This window comes from Zea mays, chromosome 3 (assembly GCF_902167145.1).
Source record: "Zea mays cultivar B73 chromosome 3, Zm-B73-REFERENCE-NAM-5.0, whole genome shotgun sequence".
Classification (NCBI taxonomy): domain Eukaryota; kingdom Viridiplantae; phylum Streptophyta; class Magnoliopsida; order Poales; family Poaceae; genus Zea; species Zea mays.
Genome location: NC_050098.1, coordinates 104,162,301 through 104,190,263, shown reverse-complemented (window position 1 = coordinate 104,190,263; position 27,963 = coordinate 104,162,301). Strand labels below are relative to the sequence as shown.

The 27,963-nt window shown below is 44.9% G+C and overlaps 1 long non-coding RNA gene across 1 annotated transcript; it reads left to right on the top strand.

Moving 5' to 3' along the window:
* The first annotated feature begins 7,145 nt into the window (after positions 1-7,145).
* Positions 7,146-7,852, top strand: LOC103650324 (uncharacterized). The gene is made up of 2 exons (XR_002268390.1): positions 7,146-7,452; positions 7,537-7,852. It is a non-coding gene; the product is annotated as an uncharacterized lncRNA (long non-coding RNA).
* The last annotated feature ends 20,111 nt before the right edge of the window (positions 7,853-27,963 follow it).

Below are 27,963 nucleotides of genomic sequence, written 5' to 3'. Positions count from 1 at the left end.
GACACGTTGACCTCAACAAAGGAGGTAAGTCCGTTGATCAAAAAGCATACCGGTCTATGATAGGTTCCTTGCTTTACTTATGTGCTAGTAGACCGGATATTATGCTTAGTGTATGCATGTGTGCTAGATTTCAATCCGATCCAAGGGAGTGTCACTTAGTGGCCGTGAAGCGAATTCTTAGATATTTAGTTGCTACGCCTTGCTTCGGGATCTGGTATCCAAAGGGGTCTACCTTTGACTTAATTGGATATTCAGACTCCGATTATGCTGGATGCAAGGTCGATAGGAAGAGTACATCAGGGACGTGCCAATTCTTAGGAAGGTCCCTGGTGTCTTGGAGTTCTAAGAAACAAACTTCCGTTGCCCTATCCACCGCTGAGACCGAGTATGTTGCCGCAGGACAGTGTCGCGCGCAACTACTTTGGATGAGGCAAACCCTCCGGGACTTTGGCTACAATCTGAGCAAAGTCCCACTCCTATGTGATAATGAGAGTGCTATCCGCATGGCGGATAATCCTGTTGAACACAGCCACACAAAGCACATAGACATCCGGCATCACTTTTTGAGAGACCACCAGCAAAAGGGAGATACCGAAGTGTTTTATGTTAGCACCGAGAACCAGCTAGCCGATATCTTTACCAAGCCTCTAGATGAGAAGACCTTTTGCAGGCTTCGTAGTGAGCTAAATGTCCTAGATTCGTGGAACTTGGATTGATCTATAGCATACATGTGTCTTATGCCTTTGATCATGTTCCTTTATGCATATTGTTGTTTATTTATGGTGTTCAAGTTGTAAAAGCACTCCCCGAACCTCAAAAGTCCATGTGTGAGTGATGCACATATTTAGGGGGATATGTGCTACAACTTGACCCTTTGAGACTAACCGTGTGCTTGAGTTTACTTGATTTAGTCTCAAAGGTGGATTGAAAGGAAAAGGTGAACTTGGACCATGAAAGACTTCCACTGCACTCCGATGAGAGGGTAACTTACTCCAAGTTCATTTCTGTACTCTTATTGCCTTTTATTCTTATTTGAAGATTTTGGTGAGGCAGTGGGGTTCAAGGGCCAAAATTGATCCCGTTTTGGTGCTTGATGCCAAAGGGGGTGAAATTAAGGCCAAAGCAAGAAATGGATCAGCTACCACTTGAGAATTTTGAAAATAGTAGAGTTAGAACTTTTGTTTTGTCAAAATACTCTAAGTGTCTCTTTTTGTCAAAAGTTGGTCTCTTGTGGGGAGAATGTTTGATTATGGGAAAAAGGGCCACTTGAGAATTTTGAAAATAGTAGAGTTAGAACTTTTGTTTTGTCAAAATACTCTAAGTGTCTCTTTTTGTCAAAAGTTGGTCTCTTGTGGGGAGAATGTTTGATTATGGGAAAAAGGGGGAGTTTTTGAATCTTTGATCAATTTCTCTTGGAATACCTTTCTCTATGCCTCAACAAGTGAATTTGACTTAGAGATAGGAAATTGAGTTTGATTTGCAAAAACAAACCAAGTGGTGGCAAAGAATGATCCAAATATGCCAAATTTGAATTAAAACAAATTCTTGTTCTCATTTGCATTGATGTGGCACCTCTATATGTTGCTTTTTGTTGTGTTGGCATAAATCACCAAAAAGGGGGAGATTGAAAGGGAAATGTGCCCTTGGGCCATCTCTAAGTATTTTGGTGATTAAGTGTCCAACACAAATGGTTATGTGTTAAACTATGCCAAATGGTGGACAAAGTGCAAATCAATACAAAGGTATGATTCTAGACTTAGTACATTGGTTTTTGTGTACTAACATATTTGTCTAAGTGCTAGAATCAGAGAAAAGACAAATGGAAAAGACTTGGCTCGAGCAGCCAAGACTCTGCTCAGTCTTGGTGCACCGGACTGTTCGGTGGTGCACCGGACAGTGTCCGGTGCGCCAGGCTGGCTCTGGTGAAAAGGCTGCTCTCGGGAATTCGTTAGCGGCGTACGGCTATAATTCACCGGACTGTCCGGTGGTGCACCGGATTGTCTGGTGAGCCAACGGTCGGCCGCGCAATCCGCGCGTGACGCGTGGCCGAGCCAACGGTCTGATGGGGGCACCGGACTGTCCGGTGTGCACCGGACAGTGTCCGGTGCGCCAACGGCTCCAGATCGTCAACGGTCGATTGCGCCAGAATAGGAAAGAAATCTGCACCGGACAGTGTCCGGTGGTGCACCGGACTGTCCGGTGCACCAGTCGACAGAAGGCAAGAATTGCCTTCCTGGATTGCTCTCAACGACTCCTAGCGGCCTTGGGGCTATAAAAGGGACCCCTAGGCGCATGAAGGAGTACACCAAGCATTCTTTGATCATCTCTTAGCACCAAGACATCTCTCTAGCGCATTTGATTCGTTGTGATAGCAATTTGAGCTCCTCTTGAGTTGAGAACTGCGTGTGTGATCTTAGAGCTCAAGTTGTGACTTGTGTGCGTGTTTGTGCTCATGCGTTGAGGCTTGTGTGTGTTGCTCTTCCCACTCTTACATCTGTGCTTCTTTGTGATCATCTCATTGTAAGGGCGAGAGGCTCCAAGTTGTGGAGATTCCTCGCAAACGGGAAAGAGTAAAGAAAGAAGAACACCGTGGTATTCAAGTTGATCATTGGATCACTTGAAAGGAGTTGAGTGCAACTCTTGTCCATTGGGACGCCACAATGTGGACTAGGCAAGTATTGTACTTGGCCGAACCACGGGATAAATCCTTGTGTCTCTTGTGCTTGTTCTCAATGTGTCAATTGTGGTTTACAAGAGCTTTCCTTAGCCACTTGATTTCATTGTGCTAACACCTAATCAAGTTTGTGGCTTTAAGTTTCAAGTTTTTACAGGATCACCTATTCACCCTCCTCTAGGTGCTCTCAAGGTCCATTAGACAAGGACAACTGTAGGTGGGCCTAATGACTTGGGAGGTTCTGTCACAGTTGCTGCTTTGATAGGAATTGTCACGCTTTGCACTTCTAAACCAGCTCTGTTGTGTCATTCTTCGTTGTTGGCCAGTAGAACCCGAACCTAAAAGCTTTCCCTACCAATGTCCTTGATGTTGCATGTACACCACATTGCCCCGCATGGATTTCATCCAGCAACTGCCTTCCTGTAGCCGAATGAACACACTTCATGAGGACTCCTCATGCACCTCTTCTATACAGCAGACCCCCTATGATGGTATAGTGGGCTGACTGTCTTGCGATGCGCTCAGCCATGGCCTTGTCATCTGGTTCTTCTGCTTTTTTATGTACTTGATAATTGGCTCCCTCCAGTCGTTGGGATCTGTTTCTGCTTGGTCTAAAGCGTTTCACTCCTCAGCCTGCTCTGTGGTGACGCTTAGTTGTTGTACCTCTTGGACGAAAATCCCAGGTGGAACATGGGCCTGACTGGACCCCAATTTTGATATTGCATTTGCTGCTGCATTGCGATCCCTTTCCACGTTGTGAAACTCTAAACCTTCAAATTTTTCTTCCAGCTTCCGCACCGCTATGCAGTATCTGTTCATTGAGTCAGTTGAGCAGTCCCAGTCCTTGTTTACCTGGCTGATGACTACCAGCGAGTCACCGTATACCATTAGCCTTTTGATGCCTAGTAAAATGGTGATGCTTAGCCCGTGAACCAGGTCCTCGTACTCCGTGACATTGTTGGATGCTAGAAACAGGAGCTGAAGCGCATACTTGAGTTGGTCACCTCCAGGGGCAATGAAAAGGATCCCTGCTCCTGCCCCCTGCAATCTTAACGAGCCGTCGAAGTACATTTTCCAGACTTCAGCAGCTTCTGGTTTTTCTAGACCTGGTGCTCAGTCCATTCTGATATGAAATCAACCAGTGCTTGAGCCTCTATTGTAGTACGAGGTCAGAATTCTATATCATGAGCTCCAAGTTCACATGCCCATTTGGCTGTTCTTCCAATAGCTTCCTTATTGTGGAGTATATCTCCTATTGGGAATCTAGTGACTACTATAACTTTTTGGTCGTCAAAGTAGTGTCGGAGCTTACGAGTAGTTAGAAGTACTGCGTATAATAGCTTCTGAACCTGAGGATATCTTATCTTCGAAGGACCGAGGACTTCACTGATAAAGTAAACTGGATGTTGTACTATATACACATGCAGTTCTTCTGCCCGCTCGACTACCAATGCAGTGCTTACCACGTGAGTCGTGCAAGAGATATATAGCAGCAGGTCTTCGACCGGCTGACCGGATGTAGCTCGGCGTGGTGGCTTGAGTACTGGTGGTGTGGTCAGAAACTTCTTTATTGCTTCCAAGGCTTCTTGAGCTTCTGTGGTGTTGGGGGCCTTCCTCTTCCAAAGGTCCTAAAAACGTGACTGACCATATTGTTGGGGGCCTTCGTCTTCCGAAGGTCCTCAAAAACATGATTTAACAATGTTTCTGGAGTATAATACATGAACAGGTACCTACAGACTCGGATCAGAACCACAGTGTGAAGAAGCACAAAGAATACAAAGGTTGGCGCAGAGCCGAAGCTATGCTCAGGGGAGCTGGTCATTCTGCTTTTGCGTCACGCTTCGCTTATGAAGGTACGCCCTTCATAACCTTCGTCCGAAAATCATTATATCCCAAGGGAAATAATGCTTCGAAGGACGAAGGACTCTAACGTTTAACATTTTTTGTGTTGCCTTGTTCTTAACTCATATCATTTGAGAACAAGTCTCCAACATTGGCGCCCACCTCCGGTGAATCCTTTTCGACCACCTTCGGCAAGCATTGACCTTCGTCATGCCACCGAAGAAAGCTTCAGTGACAGGGGCTGCCGCTCTGTAGCCGCTGCACCCAAATCAGGAGACCCTTTCTCTTCGAGAGGCCCGAAGCTAGAAGAGGAAGGCCACCAGTCCAACACCCCAAGAGGACGAGTTGGACCAAGAAATCAGAAATATGGAGATGCTTCATCAGCAAGTGCAAAAGAAGAAGGAGAAGATGGCTCGACTAGCTGACCTACAAAGGCAGATTGACGAAGCCACTGAAGAAGTACGTCACCTTGCTCAAGACGAGCAAGACCGAAGGCCCCAGCACAGGGAGCTTCATCAAGAGGGCTTGTTCAACGACGATGGATGGTATGATGATTTTAATCATGATACCTTTACTTTTGATGATGCTTCTCCCCTGGCAGCAGAACTGCAGGCCATCCCGTGGCCCCCATCATACAAGCCACCTCAGCTTCCAATGTATGATGGGCATTTAGACCTGAAACAGTTTTTGATGAGTTATGAAGCAACCATATCTTCATATGGAGGCAATGCAGCTGTCATGGCCAAATCTTTCGTCATGGTAGTTAAGAATGTGGCCCAGACATGGTATTCTTCTCTTCGGCCAGGAACTATCACTTCATGGCAGAATCTCAAAGACATGCTGGTGACAAGCTTCTAGGGCTTCCAAACGAAGCCAGTCATAGCTCAGGCTCTGTTTCAATGCACGCAAGATCACGAGGAGTATCTCCAGGCATACGTCTGAAGGTTCTTGCGTCTGAGAGCACAAGCGCCTACAGTGCCCAATGAAATTGTCATTGAGGCCATGATCAAGGGGATTCGTCCAGGACCTACTGCCTAGTATTTTGCTAGAAAACCTCCACAGACTTTGGAGAAGCTGCTTCAAAAGATGGATGAATACATCCACGCTGATAATGACTTTCGTCAAAGAAGGGAGGAAGCCTACAGGTTCTCTGAGATGACCAGGGGCTTCGGAGGGAGAATCCATGTGACACCCCAGGTGTCAATTTCGCGTTATGTCGGGAGATTTTATCCTAATCTCGGATGCTCAGTAAAAATTTCTATTTCTCGACAGTGTCTATCTCTGATTATCCAGATTATTCATTCACATTTCACCGAATTCGGAGTTAATCGATCGCGAGAAACAGCCAATTTCGGGGCGTGTTAAAACTTTTAATTCTCGGAACTCATGCAGACTCGAAGATCATTCTCGAATTATAAATCTCATCTGAAGCTCTTTAAATCAAACTCTCGACGACTGTTATCTGATCTGAGCCCGAATCTAATTCCTGAACTTCGATCTATGTTCGACTATTTTATCCGGGTACGTATTCTCCAACGGGATACTCAGTACGTCGCCCTCTAATTAATTCTTATCCGACTCGACTCATACCTCTATGTTCGATCCTGATTTAAAAATCAGCATCGGCGATGATTTTAAATGTCGCGATTTGTCTCTATCAATCCTAAATCCGAAAGCCGATCAAATCTCAGGACGATTTATTTTCGAATCACGCGTAGGGAATTATTTCCGAGCGAATTCAAGTCAAACTCTCGGCCGAATTAATCGCTCAATCGTCCGTTCGCCGAAACTCTAATTCGCTCTGTTCTCTGTAGAGACGAAATCCACAGGAACATTTTTATTCTGAAAAATAAATTAGCGCAGCCCGTTTGAGTGTTTTGGGCCAAGCCCAACCCAGCCCATTTGGCCCAATTGAAACCCTAACCCTAGTGCCGCCTCTATAAATAGGATCCCTCTCCCCTTGCACTTGGCAATTTTGCATTCCCACCCCTCCATTTCTTTCAGCCGCCACAATCTTGCTTCCCTGTCTCTTCTTCCTCACGACAGCAGCACACACTCCTTCTCCCACATGGCAGCGCGCAGGGAGCTCCCTCCCTGTCCATGGCGTCTCCTCCCCTTCCTCGGGCCAGCTCCAGCGCGCACGCAGGGCAGCAGCCCCTTCATTTCCCGCGGATTCGTGGCGCTCGGCAGCAGGGTACCTCCCCACGAACTTCCTCCTTCCGGCTCCTCGCGCACGCTGCATCTCCTAGCTCGGCCTCGCCATCGCGCAGGAAGGTGCAGGCGCTCCTTCTTCCACCTCTGACCGGCGTCCAGCAACAGCTCCACCTCCCTGCGCTCAGCTCATCTCCTTTGCCCAGTGCCCTCCCTCCTCTCTGTTTTCCCTTGAGCTCACGTGCAGGGAACGACACCCTTTCTTCTCCACAGTGCTCGACGCCCTCCTCCCTACGCGTCCCTTGCTCCACTGCTAGCAGGAGGCCAGCGGCCCCCATCCTCCAGCTCCCGCCATGGCCGAGCTCAGCAGCGCAGAGCGCCCCTATGCTCCTCTCCCGGCCGCGTGCCCTCTGCCGACGCCTCCTCTCTGCCCTGCCTTTTTCCTAGGAGCCGAGCTCCATTCTTTCCTGGCCGCCAGGCATGGCCAGCTCCCTAGTGTTGCCGACCATGGCTGCCTAGCAGCAGCATCTCCCTCCCTGTCCGTGGATGCAGCAGCACCTCCCTCCCTCTCTGCTCGTGCGCAGGAAACCCCTCACGCACAGGGAAGAACAACAGCCCACCCTCCAAAACACCAAGCAGCGGCAGCAACCTCCATGGTGCCCCTGCTTCCATCCCATAGCTGAGCGCCCTTGCTGTTCTCTTCAATGCCCCTTGGCTGTTCGACAGAATACCCGTGAGAAATAATGTGTTGTGCGCAGCCCCGTCCGTGATGCCGCCGACCCTCGGTGAGAACCACGTTGTCCTCGCTGTTTTTCCGGCGTTTATGATGTTCCAGGAACTGTCGTCAACAATGTTTTGTGTTATCGCAGCTAGTGGTCGACGCCGCGCTTCGCGCTTGGCCCGTTCGACGAAACGCCAAGCCTTGTGGACAGCCCGTGTGACTAGCCTCGATTCGTCCAGGTTGTTCACTTGGTATTTTGTGGATTGATCTATTTAAGCTTTGGTCGATGTTGTGCATGTGTGTATATGTGTAAGAAAATGTATTGGTACGGATTGAAGTTCGTGGCGAAAGAAAAAGAAGTAGAAAAGAACTCGGATGTTTTTATATTTCGATAGGAATTTATGCGATGTGTTGTTTGATGTGTGCGCTTTGTAGTTTGTATAATTATATTTTTGTCGATATGATGTACATTGGTGTTGGAAGGTGTGTGGGTATAAAATGTTTTGGTTATATGTCGTAGCAAGTTCGCCTTCACGTTTTGGTAAGCAAACATGTTGTGTTGTTTAATGTGATGAGTAGATTGGGAATATGTGGGATGCTAGGATTTAATTAGTGCACGTAGGTGTGTGAGTGCCGTGGTGTGATATAGTAGTGGTGGCGTGAGATATCTAATGGAGGTGCACGGGTATATGCCGTAATGTGGTTATACTCGCAACGAAGAAAAGATGTATGTATTGTGTAACCCGACGTGTAGGTTGCTATTGTATAATCGTGTGAAGGATGCTCCCGATGGTCATGTGACTAAAGGGTGGTGTAGTGGTGAAGCGAGAAGTAAGTTTAATATGTTTAAACGGGTAGTTGATAGCATCCATCGGTGTCGTCATGATTTCTGTTGTATGGCGGATTGATACTTTGTTTTGTCAATCATTGCATTCCATGTCCGTTGGATAAATAAATGTCTTGATGATCGATTATAGGTCTTATATGAGCGTTATCGCAGCCCAATAATTATTGGAGACGAATAGCGTTCATGAGTCAGTCCTTGCTAAAATTGAAGAACAATCCGACAACATATGCACGTGAGTGCTTTAGGTCCTTCAGTAGCCAATGTAGGTCTTATGGAGTTTTATGCCATGTGTTAATGTCTCTATGATAGACCCCCAAAAATGTGCTATTTAGGTGACTTGTGTGTTAACTAATTCAAGTTGAGCAATGGTTAAGAAACACTGATTAATCGGCTCCAACCCATGTTTTTGAGTTACGATGTCTAAAATGGTTAGCTAGGTCTTATACTGTGATTAGCCAACTCATGTTAAGTAGGAGTCGATAGTGTAAGTGATTGTGATATATATATGTGGTGTCTCGGACTGCGATAATAATAGGCAAGCCGACGTATATGTCGTATGACGGGCTATGCCATTCCTTTGGTTAATCAACTTGTTAGATGGCTTTGGTTAAGCTCGTAGTTACGATGAATTACTTGTTGTAGTCTAAATGCGTATGGTTATGATCGCGGGTAAAAAGTAGTAGTGCTCAGGTGATGTCTAATTTAAAATGCAAATTGTTGAGTGATTGTCGTGAAGAATGCATTGTTAATTGGTTGTATTAATTTTAGTGCACTAATGACTTGAATAAAATTTGCAAGTCGAATTGTTGGTTCTAAATTGATTGTCTCAACTCGAACAAATAGTAAAGCGTTAGAGTAATTCAAGTCTCTCGAACGCGGCGATTCTTGAATTATACATGAGCTGAAATTTATTGATTGCTGTTTTGGACTGCACGCACTGTTTTAGTTATGCTGTTTGTTGGATGAGTCAAATCATGTTTTCTGTAGAAAAGTCATATATAAGAGTTGTAGATAACTTTATTATCTTGCTGGTGTTAAAATTTGACAGCCATAGGTCTGACCGTTTAGGAGTTGTGCCTTTTACAAATTCAGTAACTGAATCTGTCCAAATTCTGTACAGATTTCAGAAACTGCATTGTTTGCTTAAGTTAATGTTAGAATCAGTCCTTGTCAATTATAAGAAAGTTGTAGAGGCTTTTCTTATCTTTCTTGTGTTAAAATTTCATAACTATAGGCCTGACGGTTTAAGAGTTATGAATTTTACAGACTGGTTGTTGTGTTCTGTCCACCGTCAGAACAGATTTCGAAAACTGTAATATTTGATTTAGTTAAACCTGGAATCACTTCTTGGTGATTATAAAAGTTGTGTAGTACTTTTGCTAAGCTTTTCAAAAAGTCTTAGATCACTCTTTTTGGTGGTCTGAAGATTAAGTTACATGTGTTTGAAGTGTGAAGACTGAATCTGTCCAGTTTTGGACAGCACAGCCTTCATAGTATATTTTACCCTTGATACATGCTAAACCAGCCAGGGATGTTTATAAATAATTTGTATAACATTTAATTAGCTTTCCAGAAAGTCTAAGATCACTTTGTTTGGATGTCTGAATCTTTAGTTGTGAATTTTTGAAGTTGCAAGTCTGCATCTGTCCAAATCTGGACAGAGCTGTTGTTTTTGCACAATTCGACCTTGCTAAGTGTTTAATTGTGCTGTGATGACAATACCAATATTGTAGAGCACTTTTTAAGCTTTCCATAAAGTCCTAGCTTGCTATTTTTGGATTAATCTTTGAAAAGTTATGATTAAAACAAGTGACTGCTGTACTGCTGTCCTAAAAATCTGCATGTGCTTATTTAATTGTTAGTTCACCCTTTTGGCTAAAAATGGTTGGTTAACACTAAATTAATATAGACTTGCCATGACTAAGCTTAATAATGCATGTGTGTCATGTTTTATATGTTTCTTCTCTAGTTGATTGCGATATAGGAGTTTCATAGATATTGATGCCTAGGTCCTATTTAAACTTACGTTGTCTTGGTTGCTCTTGTGTGGTCAATAGGAGAACAAATGAATGATTAAGGTGAGCGTAGTAAATGCGTATACTTGTGATATTGTATTTGTGTGCGTAAAGAAATAAAATTTGGTCGTCTTGTTAATGGTGTTAATGATGAACGCCGATAACGTACGAATAGCTTGCGCTTGCGTATAGTCGTTGCGGTGCCTTCTAATTTAATGTTTAGTTCGCCACTGTGTCTTGGTATATCTTGTCCTATTTTTGTGCTACTTTCATTGTATTCATACATATGCATCTTGCACCTCATGTAGGACCGAGAGATGACGATCATGCAAGTGGTGTGGTGCCAACCACAAGATGCCGTTGGTGGACGACCTGAAGAATGGACTTAACCAGTGGATGCTCGCCAAGCGAGTACCTACCCCAGAAAACACTATCTAAGTGTCAAATTAAAGGTAAGCCCCGGTTTTCTGCATAACCTGTTCTATATGATATTTTACTACACTTAATGTTTGTAGGCTTGAATGTGCACTTAAGTGTAGGAGTTGTTTGAAACCCTAGTTGCATGATCTCAGGAACCCTATTGAGATGAATACTAGTATGCTAGGCCGAGTAGCTGCTTTATTAATCAGGGATCTCGGTAGAAGTCGAGTGATTTTTATAGCACTCGGACGAGGTCAGGAATTGGTTGTACCCACTTTCATATCATAGTGATGCTGGTCTGTGGACAACAATCCATGGGGATTGGTTGTCTACGAGATGGGAAAATTGGAATAAGGATTAACGTGTGCATACCTGTGTCAAGCGTTTGAACGTACTAAACATATGCCGAGAAATATGGTAAATCGGTAAGCCTAGTACCTGAGTGAACCTGCCCGCAGATTGCCCTCCTCACGCGACCTGAGACGTGGTCTCCCATTCCGGTTATGGTGGGTACAAGTGCGGTCACTGCACGACGGCAGTCGGGGTCAGTGAGGCATTGTACGCCAAGGCGGTGAGCCCCTTTCTGTTGCCAGAGAATCGATGGGGACGGTTGATGTGTGTGGGGATGGAGTGCCTCACCACGTTGTGTGTTTAGGTTTACCTTGCAAGGATAAAAACTCGATTCGAATCGTCTGCTTCTCGTAGCTAATGAGACTGCTTGATCCATTGTACTGCATTGAGTAATAAGTGGAAATGTGATGAGTTGACACAAGATGTTGATTGCTAAATATGTTTGATACCATGAATGAGTAGATAGTACACATTTAGTCTTAAGAGAGTCACACTTAAACTTGACAAAGCTAAAACTTGATTTATAAACTCAGCTAGTGCTTTTGGCAACCAAACCCCACAGCCAAACAGCTGCATGTCTAGAGGTAGAGGAGTAGACTCCTCACACCGGGTAAGTCTAGCTGAGTATTAGTATACTCAGCCTTGCTTGTGGCATAATTTTTGCAGGTACTCCTTAGGATGATTGGTTGATGGTGTGACTTGGCCTTCATCCCTGCCACCGGGATAGACGGTCGAGTGGGTTATTGCTTCTGCAGGAGAGGACCAGGAGGAGTAGCGTGGCCAGGCTTCGCCATGTTACTCGGTTTTCTCCGTTAGTTATTTCCGCTGCATTAAATCTTATGGTTATTATTTCTGAAACTCCAATAATGTAATCACTAATGGTACTCCTTAAATTTGTGGTATTATGTTTTATTGTATTTCTCTGTGCCTCACCTTCGAGTGAGCTAGTGGTATTCGATCCTGGATAAGTGGCTTTATCGGACTAGATCCGAGGGACTGACGGGTTATTCCTGTTTAATTGTGTTGCTGTCCTTACGGGTGCGACTTGGGCACTTAAGCTGAAATAATTCGGGCGGTTCCGCCACAATCCACCCAAGGCACGTCAGATCAATCCACTCCACCCAGAATGACGACAGAGGAAGTCAGCAACAAAGACCACAATATTCCTCACAAGCTTCGGGGCAGCAACAAAGCTATCTTCGGCCGCCAGCTCCAAGGGGCAGAGGCGCCAGGGGATTTGGAGGAAGGTTTGGGGATCAACCCAGGAAAATTTATTGCTTATTCTGTGGTGAGGACAAGGGCCATACTACAAGGATGTGCCATGTCACCATTCAGAAACAGAAGGAAATAGCAGAAGCTGCAGCTCAGCAGAACCAGCCGAAGCAGGTCATGCATACTACTTCATATCACTCACCCTACATACCAGAGTATGTGGGTAACCATCGTGCAACGTCTGTTACTTCGGCTAGTCAGCCATAGGCATCCTGGCCACAGCCTCCACCTCCGCCACCACTACAACCTGCATATTCACGTGGCCAACAGCCAGAAGGGAGTCAACAGACCCATTAGCAGAGAGACTTCAGGGGGGAGTCTGAAGCTCACACAGTCAACAGTACTGTGCTAGAGTCGAAGCATATATACTAAGAGATATCCTACCCCTGAATCAGTTTTTACATTCATTGTCATTTTCTTTCTTACTAAGGAACAATTATTGAAAACTTAGTTTTCTTGTCGTTTTCAATTTCTTGTAATAACTTCGTTTTTGCCATAGTGAAAATATATCTTCTCCATAGATTTACGGAGTCCAAAAAGTCGCCGAAGCACAAAAAGTCGTTCTTAAGAGTCACAAGTATCTCCGAAGCTACAAAAAGTCGTTCTACGGAACGCAGCATAAGTTTGCCGAAGTCGTTCTACGGAACGCAGCGTAAGTTTGCCGAAACTACAAAAAGTCGTTCCTAAGGGAGCGCAGTGTAAGTTTTCTGCTCAAAAGTCGTTCCAAAGGGAATGCAGAGCCAAATACCGCCGAAATATAAGGCGAAGCGCGAAAAGTCAACACGAATACCGCCGAAATAGAAGGCGAAGAAGTTCAAAAGACGTTCCTAAGGGAATGCAGAACTTACAGCGAAAAGTCAGCGCTGATACACCGAAAATAAACGGCAAAGAGATTGTGTATTCCAATATGGGGATGTGAGTGTGTGTCTTTGGCACAAAGTATCATTTTCGCGTAGCATAACATCATCATATCATTTCGCATAACATAACATCATACATCATATTGCATCAATGGCACAAGAAGGGGATACAATGTTGACCTTCGGAGAATGCTTCAAAAAAGTGAAATTATGCTAAGGCACAAAATAAGTTTTGAAGAGATACAGCTTTATCAGCTCTGAAGTGGAGCATTTTTTATGAAGCACTCTGATATCAAGGAAGAAAGTCTATTACTGACGAAGCATTAATGTTTCTGTGACAATTGGAGGATTTTTCACGAAGCATAAAAACTCTTCTTTACGAAGCATGAAAAGAAGGGAAGGTGTTTTTTCGCCGAAAGCTCAAAAACGGTATGTACAATAAAAATTTCATGCATCGCAAAGAAATGGATTACAAAGACATTTACACATTACATTAAGAACTCATGAGTACCAAATATTACAAGCATAGTCCAGCAAATGTTACATTAATATTCTGGCAATATTTTTACAATATCTATTCTTCTTCTTTCAAAACTTTGTCTGCGGCTTCGGTCAGCAGTTGAGTAACGACTTCGTCCATAATGGTTTCAGCCATGCTAATAATTTCTGATGATTCTTTTGCCTCTGCTTCGGCCAGTGGCTCAAAGGGCTCTGGGGGAGGAGATAGTTCAGCTGCGGTAGAAAATATAAATTATTTCGAGGTCGCAAAAGTAAACATCAAAAGTAAAAATCGTTAAGTAATACCTATTCGTCTCTCAAGCTCCGCAGCCTTTTCAGCTGTTTTGTCGCTTCTCTAGTGTCGTGAGTATCTTTTTCACTTTTCTTTATTATTTCGTGAGCCATCCTTCGACCACCATTCTCCCAAATGTCAGTGAAAAATTTTCTGCCCATTAAGCTTGCCTCGGCCGAGGGATCCTTCGTATCATCAATGGAGAAAGCAGCTTCGGCTTGGGCCAAAGTTTTAACATGTTCGCACCCTACTTTTTCCAAAATAGCTACAACTCCCCTCGTGCCAGAGAAGGCGCAGACGTCCCCACGACCACTCAAAACTTCCTCAAAAACTTCGGCTTCGCTGCTGATCCATTCAATTGGGCCCTCAGGATCGCCTCTTATGAAGTTGTCCTCGCTTGAATATGCGCCAACGTTGGCGAAGCTAGTTTTTATTTTCTTCACGCAGTCCATAGATTTTTCAAAGCATCTTTCCTTGGATATGCGAAGTTCTTCAACATTCTTCTCTAAATGATTTGTCCATTGTTCGCTAATTCCTCGTTTAGCTTCTGCAACTGCGCACTTCTCTTTAGCTTCGGCCAGTTGCTTCCGAAGGTCTTCAATCTCAATTTTTTGGGCTTCAGATTGGGTTTTAAAGTTAGCTTCATCCTTCTTTACTTTATCCACCAATGTAAACAGAATTTTATCTTTTTCCAAAGCTTCGTTCCTCAGCTTAATAACCTCTGTTTGAAGGTTGTTGAAAGCAATAGTGTAGCTCTCGTCTTCGGCGTTCTTTTGCGCTCTCAAGGCGTTGCTAAGTATTAAACCCTATATGAAAAGAATTAGTATAAGAGCAAAAGAATAATTCAAAATTTATAAACTTCCAAATATACAATTTTCGTACCTTCAGACTATTATATGCGAGGCTATCTGCAAGATCATCCTTCGTCATAGCACAGAGGCCAGCTTCAAGCTTCGAGAACCCCATACTTCTAGCCTTCTCCCGACAGACAGATAATTCTTTGTTGTCTGGGAGGCAGTATAAGAAGTCATCTTCGTCTGTGCCATTGAACACTAAGGCCCCTTTCGGATACTTCAGTTCTCGGGCATAGTGTTTAGCTTCAAAAATCTCTTCTTCAGATAATCTTTTTCCCGAAGCGTGTCGTACAATATAATCAAGTACTTCGGAAGATGCTTCAGGAGTAGAAGTGACAGTTTTTTAGGCAGAATTTGTTTTGCAGCTTCTTTTTCCGTTTCCTTTTCTCCGATTTCCAAGGATTTCTCCTTGTCGGGCTCTGAAGGCCCAGCTTCGGTCTCGGCCTGGCTCTTTGCAGCTTCAGCTTCGGTTAGTTTTGTCTCAGTCTGCGTTTTTGAAGCTTCGGTAGTTTTCTCTGGAGTAGAGCTTGAAGTCTTTATCGTCTCCAGCACATCTAGTACGTTGACCATCCTTTTCCTCTTGGGGGTCGCTGTAAGATCTTTTTGTGCCTTCGGCACTGTCATTTCTGCCGAAGGGCTTATAACTTCTAATATCTTTGTTCTTTCGACCTCTATCTCTTCAATATTATCGGCCTTCGACTCAGCTAATTTGGCTGAGGATGCCTTCGGCATTGCAGCCGGTTCTTCAATCTTCTACGTAAGCGCAGGTTCTTTGGCTTCAGTAGCTGAAGAGGTCTCACCACCAAATTCGGGCACTATGGCCGGTTCAATATAGCGCGGTCGGTGAGTAAGAACCTTCACCTTTCTTCTCTTCGGTGCGGGCTCACTCGGAACAGCTGAAGTAACATCCTTCCCAGAAGTTGCACTCTTTCTCTTCTGCCCCCTTGGCGGGTAGCGGTAGTTAGGATACATAAATCCAATAGCATCAAAAACTCTATCTAGCCTCTTCTTTTTCCGGCTCTCGAAGGCCGTAGATAACGCATTATCTTCCGCTTTGGAGTACGGCCCAAGCAGTTCATCACTTGTAGCTTCGATACATTTCAGCCAGTCATCATTTGGCTCATCAAATTTATCTCCATATCTGAAGGTGTATTTCAGTCGAACCAGCTCTCCTTCGCCAGTCTTAGTGACAGTCTCCTTCGGCATTTCCCACTTCTCTACAAGTGGCCATACTCTGAAGGCTATATGCTCCTGGATTAGATCCCTTGTCCCGATGAAAGCACAAACCGTGCCGAAGGCCCTTCGGCATCCTTCGGCTGCCTCATCAATCTCTACCTTCGGTTTTCGGAGGCCGAAACGCTGCTAGATGGGGCGCATGATGATCTCTTTAATGTCTTCTCGTGCCTTTAAATCATTTTTCACATAGAACCATTCTTTCATCTAGTCCTCGGGCCATCTCTTCCGAAAAGTTGGCACTGGGTAGCTTGAGCCAGAACGAGCAACGAAACTATAGCAACCAAAATTGTTATGATACTGCTCTTTACCCCAGGGCTTTGTCTCATATAAAAGTTCGTGCATACTGCAGAAACTTTTTGCACTTGGCTCCAAGCCTTGACTCCTCACGGCCCAGACGAACATTCCCATTCTTATAATTGCTTCGGGAGTAATTTGGGGAAGGAAAATCTGGTATATCTTTAAAACTTCAACCACAAATCTGCTAAAGGGGAACCGAAGCCCAGCTTTGAAAAAGCTTCGAAAGATCACGACTTCATTCTCTTCTGGAACAGGAGCAGTCCTGTCTCCGTTGTCAGCCCTCACAATAGACATATCTCGAAAATATCTTCCCCTCATATTATCAAGATGACTCTGTTTAATAGTTGATTTTCCAAAAACTGCATGACTTGGTCGCCAAGGTCGATCTTCGGAGTCTTCGCCCCCACTTTCCACATCATAACTGTCGCTGTCACCGGTGTCTTCAGATAAGCCTTCTAAAATCTCCCTAGTAATCTTTTCTGTATTTATCTTTGCTATTGATTCAATAAAGCCAGCAGTCTTCTCCTCAGAGAGCTTTTCCTCCTCGCTCAGCTTCGTCTCAGCAACAACTTTCTTATCTTGAGACATCTCTTCGGAAATGATGAAAATGTGCTCTTAAAGCCGAAGCTTAGAAAATCTAAAAAACCAAGCAAGTGTTGGTAGGCAAGAGCTAAAAATTGAGCAAGCAGAGCAGACGGTAAAAAGCGTGCCAAATGAGCTCGTGGTGTGCTCCTATTTATACATCTAGTGCGTTGCAAAATGGAGGGCCCTGCTTGTCATTTATTGTTGCTATTCTAGCAAAGGGAAAGTGTTTTTTCGGACCTTCGGCTTAGGGCCTTCGTCCATATCGCAATCTAAATTCGTTATTCTAACAAATTAACCTTGCGAGGGGCTACTGTTGGGGGCCTTCGTCTTCCGAAGGTCATCAAAAACATGATTTAACAATGTTTCTGGAGTATAATACATGAACAGGTACCTACAGACTCGGATCAGAACCACAGTGTGAAGAAGCACAAAGAATACGAAGGTTGGCGCAGAGCTGAAGCTATGCGCAGGGGAGCTTCGGCATGATAGCAGAAAAGGAAACCGACTTAAAAGGGAAAAGGCTATTTAGACCTCGATGGATTACTATAGAGTCATTAGCAAATGTAAAGGGTATGGATGTAATTTTACATGGGTTGCGTCCTGTGCCTATAAATAGATGAACAGTGCTCATGTACTGTTCACGCGGACTGGTAATTCTGCTTTTGCGTCACGCTTGTACTTTTACCTTCTTTCAAGCCGAAGGTACATTTGTAATTTGATGTCATTTCTATTTTTCCATAATAATAAAATAGAAATGAGTTGATAATAATACATAATTGTTCATGTTATCTTTTATATTTCATATGATTCTCTCTTCATTATTATATGTTGCGCTTATGAAGGTACGCCCTTCATAACCTTCGTCCGAAAATCATTATATCCCAAGGGAAATAATGCTTCGAAGGACGAAGGACTCTAACGTTTAACATTTTTTGTGTTGCCTTGTTCTTAACTCATAGCATTTGAGAACAAGTCTCCAACACATATGTTTTCAGTATGACATGGATTATTACAGGGGGCTTCGGCTTTGGGATGAAGGTCTTTTCTCATAACAGGGTGAAGATGTAGCCCGAAGGTAATAAGAATGGATGATGAAGCTATAGTCGAAGAGCTTCGGCTTGATGTGATGACGAAGACCAAGTATGATGATGACCGAAAAGGGACAAAGACTACTCAGTCCTTAATGATTCATGTTATGATTATAGATGAATGTTAGGGGCATAAATGTACTTTTACTCGGGCTGTGTCCCGCGCCTATAAATAGATGAACAGTAGCACTGTACTGTTCACGCTGACTTGTAATCACTCTCTCGTGTCCCCACCTTCGAGCAAGGCGAAGGTATCAATGTAATACGAATTATGTTAATATTCATACGTGTTTTATATAATGCAAATATGAATGAGTTAACAAGATGCAGTTATTGTCTTTATTCTTATGCGTTCTTATTCATATATTAAATGATGAAGGTACGTCCTTGTCCTTCATCCGATGAACATTATACCCATGAGGGGATAATGCTTTGAAAGACAAAGGTCTGTAATAATTAACAATTGTGTTGCTTTGTTGTTAACCCATAGCATTTGAGAATAACTGACCAACATTTGCGCCCACCTTCGGTGAACTCAAATGACCACCTTCGGCAAGCATCCACCTTCGCCATGCCACCGAAAAAGACAACAGTGCCAGGGGCTGCCCTGCAGCCATTGGACACAAATTAGGAGACACTCTCCCTGCGAGAAGCTAGGAGCCAGAAGAGAAAGGCTACTAGCCCAACACCTCAGGAGGAGAAGCTAGACTAGGAGATCAGAGACTTGGAGGCTATTCACCAACAAGTGCAAAGGAAGAGGGAAAAGATGCTTCAGCTTGCTGACCTTCAGAGAAAGATCGAAGAAGCTACCAAAGAAATGTGTCACCTTACTCAGGATGACCAAGACCGAAGGCCCCAACACAGGGAGTTTCATCAAGAAAGCCCAATCAATGATGATGAATGGTACGATGACTTTCATCATGGTAACTTTGCTTTTGATGATGCTTCTCCTCTAACAGCAGAGTTGCAGGCTACCCTGTGGCCACCATCTTACAAGCCACCTCAGCTCCCCATGTATGATGGGCACTCAGATCCAAAGCAGTTCCTGATGAGCTACGAAGCAACCATATCCTCATATGGGGGCAACACTGCCGTCATTGCGAAGTCCTTTGTCATGGCAGTCAGAAGTGTGGCTCAAACATGGTATTCTTCTCTTCGACCGGGGAAAATTACGTCGTGGCAGAAGCTAAAGGACATGCTAGTCACTAGCTTCCAGGGTTTCCAGACGAAGCCAGTCACTACCCAAGCTCTGTTCTAATGCACGTAGAACCATGAGGAGTACCTGCAGGCGTACGTTCGAAGGTTCTTGCGATTAAGAGCTCAGGCACCTATAGTGCCCAATGAGATTGTCATTGAAGCTATGATCAAGGGGCTCAGACCAGGACCAACGACGCAATACTTTGCAAGGAAGCCACCGCACACCTTGGAGAAGCTTCTCCAGAAAATGGATGAGTACATCAGAGCCGACAATGACTTTCAGCAAAGAAGAGAAGAAGCCTACAGATACTCCAAGATGACTAGGGGCTTCAGAGGAAGACTCCACCCTAGGCATGTCAGGTCGATCCATAATCCTAGCTCAAGCGATGATAGGGGGAATCATACCCAAGGGCAACAGCACAACTCTCAATCATCAGGGGACAACAAAGTTCTTTCAGGCCACCAGCTCCAAGAGGCAAAGAGGGGAGAAGCTTCAGAGGAAGATATGGTAATCAGCCTAGGAGACTGTTCTGCCTATTCTGTGGCGAAGATAAGGGACATACCACAATGACGTGCCAAGTCACGATCAAGAAGCAGAAGGAAATCGTTGAAGCCGAAGCACGGCAGAACACGCCGAAGCATGTCTTGCATACTGCTTTGTGCTACTCTCCGTATATCCCGGAGTATGTAGGCAATCAACAGCATATGGCTTCCGTTGCTTCGGCAAGTCACTCCCAAGCTTCCTAGGCTCAGTTGCCACCACCGCCACCGCTGGTGCCTGCCCTGGTTCATAATCAACAGCCAGAAGGGCATCGTCAGGCTCAGCAACAGTGTGACCTTCGGGAGGAGTCCAAAGCTCGCACAGTCAACAACATTATGCTCGAGTCGAGGCATATCTACTGAAGGTGGCACAACGTATTGGCCAAAGAGTGGCTTGATCCAATGCATTTTTACTCTTTTTTGCCTTTACATTTTCTTTTAAAAAGACAATACAAGAAGGTATAACCTTCAGTTTGATGTAATAAGCATGTGGTTACACCATCGAGTGTAACAAAAACATATCAAGAAGCTCCAAAGTCGTTCATAAGGGAATACAGAGTAAGTTACGAAGCTCCAAAGTCGTTCCTAAGGGAATGCAGAGCTAAGATACCACATAAGTAAAAGGTGAAGAAGCTCCAAAGTCATTCCTAAGGGGATGCAGAGCTTAAATGCCACCTAAGTCAAAGGTGAAGAAGCTCCAAAGTCATTCCTATGGGGATGCAAAGCTTAGCTCCAAAGTCGTTCCTAAGGGAATGTAGAGCTGAAAAACTACCTAAGTAAAAGGTGAAGAGACTCCAAAGTCGTCCCTAAGGGGATGCAGAGTCTGGGGGTGTACTCGTGTGGGTTTTTATCTTTGGCATAAACATCATTTTGTATCATACCATCATATCATATCGCATAGCATCATATCATACATCATTTTGCATCAGCAAAAAGCCATGGAGAAGAAGGAAAATTGCTCCTTCGAAAACATCTGTCGGATCATGAAAGAATGTGTTGTAGCACAAAATATGCCTTCGGTAGATATATTTTTACACAGGAGAGGAATCTGCGTCAGCAGTATTACCATGCAACAATCGTAGCAAAATACACACTATTGAATCGACAGAAGGGGAATCTTTTTCTTCGTGAAGCATGAAAAGAAGGGAAGGTGCTTTTTTCGCCAGCAGCTCAAAAACGATTTGTTCGGAAGTTTCATGCATCACAAAGAAATATATTACATCAATATACACACAAATTATTTACATGTTTTTCTTGCAATACTAGAGATCTTGTTCAACGATATTAAACTAGCAAAAATAAAAGTTCTAGTCTTCCTTCAGGACCTTCTCGGCAGCTTCGTTTAACAACTTATTGACAGCTTCGTCAACAACTTCATTGGCAATTTTGATAGTCTCAAGTGCTTCCTTCAGGAACGGGTCGGCTTCTGGATCGTATGGCTCCGGAGGCGGAGATAGATTAGCTGCACAGTAGTATATGTTTGTTAGTTCCGAAGCTAAAAACGAATTATGAAGCTAAACCACAACATATGCATACTTATAAGCCTAGCCCGCTCGATAGCTTCTTCAGCCCTTCTTGCCTCTTCCGTAGCATCAAGAGTTTCCTTTTCTTTTGTTCTGATGGCTTCATCGGCGACTTCTCGCCCGCCCTTGAGCCATACCTCGGAGTAAAATTTACCACTTAGCGCAGAAGCTTCGGTTGAAGGATTTTTATGTCATCGGCTAAGAGAGCAAACTCTGGCTGAACAATAGCCTTCGCATGATCACAGTCGACCTTTTCTAGAATTGATGCGGACCCGCGGGCACCGGCGAAGGCGCAAAAATCCCCTATGTCACTAAGAATCTCTTCAAAAGCTTCCGCCTCGCCACTGAATAACTCCATCTAGGTCACCACGGATGAATTTTTGATGCGAGGAGAAGGCTCCAACTTTACCAAAGCTGCTCTTTAGATTTTTTGCGCATCCCATGGATATCTCATAACATTTTTCTTTGGCAGCACAAAGCTCATCGGCATTCTTCTGCCCTCTTGATCTTTCGATTTCGCATATCTCATGCTTCACCACTTCAACTTCAAATTTTTTAGTTGCTTCAGCAACCTTCCTCTTTAGCTCTTGTACTTTGGCTTTGTGAGCTTCGGCTTGGGCAGCAAGCTTGGCCTCGTTAGATTTCAGTTTATCTACTAAGGAGAGTAATATTTTGTCTTTTTCAAGAGCTTCGTTTCTTAGTGTGATAACTTCTGAACGCAGATTCTGAAGAGCTATATGGTAGCTCTCATCCTCTGCATCCTTCTGGGCCTTCAAAGCCTTGCTTAGAATTAAGCCCTGGAAAACGAAGAGTAAGAATGTAACAACGGCAAGAAAAAGCCATAAAAGTAGACAAGTCAAAGTACACACACCTTTAGACTATTGTAAGCAAGACTGTCTGCAAGTTGATCTTTCGACATTGCAGATAGGTCAAGTTCAAGCTTCAAATATCCTATATTGTCCATTATTTCTTGACAGACATGTATTTCTTTACTGTCTGGTATACAGTAAAGGAAGTCATCTTCGTCATTACCACCATATACCAAGGACCCTCGGGGGCATTTCAGATCCTTGGCATAGTGTTGCATTTCGGCAACCTGCTCTTCTGATAGCTGCTTTCCCAAAGCATGTCAAACAATGAATTCCAGCTCTTTAAGGGGTGCTTCAGGAGCAGGAGATTTAGATTTTTCAGGAACACTCTCTTTCTCTAGTGCTATCGGTGCAGTTTCCGAAGGTCTAAGTTCAGCTGGAGCTTCCGAAGGTCCAGCTTCAGCAGGAGCGTTGGCTACGCTCGCAACAACAGTTTTCCTTGTATCCTTAATCTGTGCGCTGAGAGCTCGCTGAGAGCTTTGGCAGAGGCAGGAGCTGATGTCTTTACGGATTCAAAAAAAGCGTCTAGCACGCTAGTCATTCTCCTTTTTCTTGGAGTCACTGTGGGAACGCTTGATGGCTTCAGCAATCCTATTGTACCTGGTGGGCTCCACACCTTCAACTGATCTACTGCCTTCTCTAATTTCGGCTCTTCGTCCGGGTTTGTACTAGCCTCGACTAGCACAACATGACCTGGTTCTGTGGTAGAAGGGGCAACTCCTGCACGTTTAATAAGCTCTGGCACATCAGCCATCTCAATGCATCGTGGTCTACGTGTCAAGACCTTCACTTTCTTCGCCTTCGGCACACTAGAAGATGCTGAAGCAGCAATTTTCCTTTTCCCCTTTTATTTCCGAACAAGAAAACATTAGTCAGGGTAGATAAACCCGATAACATCGAAAACCCTATTCAGTCTCTTTTTCCCTCGAGCGCCGAAGGCGACTGTCATAGCTTTGTCTTCATCCCTCGAGTAGGCTCCAAGTAGCTCATCACTTGTTGCCTCTATAGCATCCAACCAATCATCATTTGGCTCGTCAAACCGATCTCTGAACCAAAATGTGTACTTCAGATAAACTAGGCCACTTTGGCTGGAGCCAGCGGCAACCTCCTTCGGCATTTCCCATCCACTTGCAAGGGGCCATACTCTGTAAGCAATATGCTCTTGAACCAAATCCCTCGTGCCGACATAGGTGCATATAGTATTGAAAGCCTTCTAGCATGCTTGCACGTCATTTCCGAGTGCGGCTGAAGGTCTTCTGATGCCAAAGCGTGACCATATACGACGTTGAATGATGCCCCTTATATCCTCCCTCTGGTCCAGGTCGTTCTCTACATAAAACCACTCCTGCATCCAAGAGCCCGGCCACTTCTTCCGAAATGTAGGCACAGGATAACTGGCCTCAGAGCAGGGCACGAAGCTGTAGCAGCCAAAGTTGTTGTAATATTGTTCTTTCCCAGTCGCTTTCGTCTAATAGGATAATTCGTGAATATTACAGAAGCACCTGGCGTCTAGCTCTAACCCTTGGCTCCTCATGACCCATATAAAAACCCCTACTTTGATAAGAGCCTCGGGGATAAGTTGATGAAGGTATATTTCAAAAGTTTTCAGAACCTCGATCAACATCTTATGCAGTGGGAAACAAAGTCCAGCTTTCATGAAGCTTCTAAAAACTACCGCCTCATTAGCTTCGAGAAGAGGAACAATATTCTCCCCTCCGGCCCTCACAATAGAAATATCACGAAAGTATCTGCCTTTCATCGCTTCGATCTGCCCTTGCTTAACAGATGACTTTCCAAAAACAACATGGCTAGGCCTCCACTGCCGATCTTCAACTTCCTCATTCTCGCTCTCTACATCAAAACTCTCGCTGTCGCTGGAATTCTCAGACAACCCAACCATCATCTCATTGGTGATTTTTTCTGTATTGGTCTTCTCCATAGCTTTGTAAAAACCAGTCAGCGCAGGGTCAGTGATCTTCTTCTCCTCAGCCATTTAGACGATGGTTGCGCAGATGCCAAAGCTGAAAAGTCAATCGAGCTCAAGAAAGCAAATAAACTAAAAATGTCAAACACAGCGCAACCAGCTAGATAGCATGAAAAATACTCACAACACAGGCTTCTATATATATACTTAGAACCCCCACAGTTCGGTGGGTCCCACAATTCAGAGTGATTCACTATTCTAGCGAAGGGAAGGTGTTTTTTGGACCTTCGGATAAAGGCCTTCGTTCACGTCGCAGTCTAAATTTGTTACAAAGAAACAAATCAATACTGCGAGGGGCTACTGTTGGGGGCTTCCTCTTCTGAAGGTCCTCAAAAACATGACTGACCATATGTTTTCAGTATGACATGGATTATTACAGGGGGCTTCGGCTTCAGGATGAAGGTGTTCTCTCATAACAGGGTGAAGATGTAGCCCGAAGGTGATAAGAATGGACGACGAAGCTATAGCCGAAGGCTTCGGCTTGATGTGATGACGAAGACCAAGTATGATGATGACCGAAAAGGGACAAAGACTACTCAGTCCTTAATGATTCGTGTTATGATTATAGATGAATGTCAGGGGCATAAATGTACTTTTACTCGGGCTATGTCCCGTGCCTATAAATAGATGAACAGTAGCATCGTACTGTTCACGCTGACTTGTAATCACTCTCTCGCGTCCCCACCTTCGAGCAAGCCGAAAGTATCAATTTAATACAAATTCTGTTAATATTCATACGTGTTTTATAGAATGCAAATATGAATGAGTTAACAAGATGCATTATTGTCTTCATTCTTATGCGTTCTTATTCATATATTAAATGATGAAGGTACGTCCTTCTTGTCCTTCATCCGTTGAGCATTATACCCATGAGGGGATAATGCTTCGGAAGACGAAGGTTCGTAATAATTAACAATTGTGTTGCCTTGTTCTTAACCCATAGCATTCAAGGACAAGTGACCAACATGTGGTCCACTGGAATTTATCCACCTTTTTTAACAGTTTATAGAATGGCATCTCTCTTTCACCAAGCATTGATATTAATCTACTCAGCGCTGCCATGCATCCAGTGAGCCTTTGCACTTTTTTCTGTGATCGTGGTGACTCCATTCTCATAATGGCTTCATTTTTTTGGATTTGCCTCTATTCCTCAATGGCTGACGATAAACCCGAGTAGATTTCCAGCCGGTACTCTGAATACGTACTTCTCTGAGTCCAGTTTCCATCGGTAGCGCCTCAAGCTGTTGAAGACCTCTTGAAAATCCTCGATGAAGTTGTCTGAGTTTTCAGTCTTGATGACTACATCATCAACATAGGCCTCTACTTGCTTGCCCCAATGGTTGGCTAAGCATGGATAGCCCTTTGGTAAGTTGCTCCAGCGTTTTTGAGGCCGAACGACTTGGAGGTATAACAGAAGGCTCCAAATGACATGATGAATGCAGTCTTTTCCTTGTCTTCCTTTGCCAAACTGATCCGATGATATCCAGAGTAGCAATCTAGGAAAGAGAGCATAGAACAGCCAGCGGTTGAATCAACTACCTAATCTATTCTAGGGAATCCGAAGGGATCCTTCGGACAGTGCTTATCGAGATCGGTATAGTCGACGCACATGTGCCAATCAACTTTATTCTTTTTTAGTACAAGAACAGGATTTGCCAACCATTAAAGATGTAGTACTTCTCTAATGAATCATACCAACACCAGGCAAGCTAATTCCGCCCGAATGGCTTCTCTTTTGTCAAGCATGAAACGACATAGCTTCTACCAGATCGGCCTTGCCTAAGGGTACACTTTGAGTTTGTGCTCGGCCAGCTCTCTCGGGACTCCCGGCATGTCCGCAGGTTGCCATGCAAACATGTCCTGATTGTCTTGCAGAAACTGGACGAGTGTGCTTTTCTATTTGTCGTCGAGGATGGAACTGATGACCGCAGTCTTGCGTTCATCAGAGAATCCAAGATTGATCCTTTAGTTTCTTTAATCGATCACATAGAGGTCGTAGCCAGGGCTTCATTTGAAGGGATCATGAAGTTTTCGTCCACCAGCTTGCCATTGACTTGTGCAAGAAGGGCTATCGGGCGATCGGCGGTGAGAGTCGTCTGAATGGCACCCCGAAAGCACTCCGCAATGCCTTGGAAGTCAGCGCGCACGGTGATGATCCCCTGAGGTCCTGGCATTTTGAGTATCATATATGGCTAGTGTGGAATAGCCATGAATTATGCCAACCCTGGTCTTCCAATAATGGTGTTGTACCCGCAATCGAAGCGCGCCACCTCAAACCTCAGGAACTCGGTTCGGTAGTTCTCTAGGGTTCCAAAGGTGACAGACATGTAGATGTGTCCATGTGGGTACTCCCCTTCGGTCAGCATGATGCCGAAGAATGGAGTATCCGACTCAGTGAGGTCGTCGATGGCAACCCCCAGGGCCTGAACCGTTCGAGGAAAAGTGGCGTTGATGCTGCTACCACCATCCACCAGCACCTTCTTAACCTGGCTTTCCCAGATCATTGGATCGACGAGTAGCGGATATTTGCCGAGGTGATCGAAGTTAAGCCACTGAATCAGTTCGACTGAAGGATATTGTGTGCTCCAACCATCGGTAAGGAGCCGGAGCACTATTTGTGGCCACTAGAACTTGCCGATCATTAAGCTTTTGTTGCCTTCTGCTTTCTTGTGCTCCGTGGCTTCCGAATATGACGTTGACCTCCCTGTCAACGTGCAAGAAAGCCCACCTCTCCCCCCTTCTTACTGTTGAGGCTGCCTAGGCTCATTAGGCTCTCCTCGAGGCGGGGGAGGTGGCAGTGGCTGGAATGGTCGGTCGTGCCCGACGGAGTTTTTGAAGTCCCTGCAGTTCCGCAGGGTGTGCCGCATGTCTTTGTGATACAGACACTGGGAATGGAGGATCTCGTTCAGTGTTCGTACCCCACCACGAGGTGCGCCGCGGGCTCGAGCGGCAGGTGGCTCGGCGGTGTGCACCTCCTCGCGGGGCCTCTTCTCCCAGCGTTTGTCTGGTTGCTGGTTCGTGTCCCTTCGTGGTGCGGGCAGTATGAGCTTTGTGCTTCCAATGAGGTCCTGAGCCCGCTCATCTGCGGTGATGTAGACGTCTGCCTCCCTGAACAGTTGTTCGGAGGTGGCAGGTGCTTTTTGAAGTATGGCCCAGAAAAAGGTTGAGTCATTGGATCCCTGATAGAAGTCTTCAATCTCAGTTGCCTTAGCGACTTCGGGAATTCAGTTCCTCATCATTTGAAATCTTTTGAGGAACGAATGAAGAGTTTCTTCATTATGTCGCCTAATGGATTTGAGGTCCCTTGGTTGTGTCGGTTTATCGGAGAGAGACTAGAATTTGCAATAAACCGGTGGCTGAAGTCCCCCCAATCGTCGATGCAGTGTCGAGGCAGGTGCCAGAGCCATTGCAGTGTGTCCTACCCCAGAATGATGGGCAAGTACGCCGTCATGATGTCCTCTGTTGCCCCAGCATCCCAGGCGGGTATAGACAGCCAACCATCCTCCCAGGTCCTGCTTGGGCTCATATTTGTCGACGTTGGAGACCTTGAAATTAGGGGGCCATTGAATGGCCTAGAGGCAAGGGGTAAGCGCGGAGACCCCATACGTATCCTCTTGTCGATGATCACGTCGTCGATCCCGGGGAGGGGAGTCAGTGTTAGGTCACCTCGACCGTCCCTGGATCGGACTGTTGGTTGAGGCTGCCGCTAACTCTATCCGGGTTGCTCAGCCGCGTGTTGGTACACCGTGATCTCGGTCGTATTCCTCCCGACGCCTTATCTCATTCTCATGCTGACGATCGCGCGAAGCGCTAATGTTGCTCTGCGCGTCTCATCGGCTGTTGATAG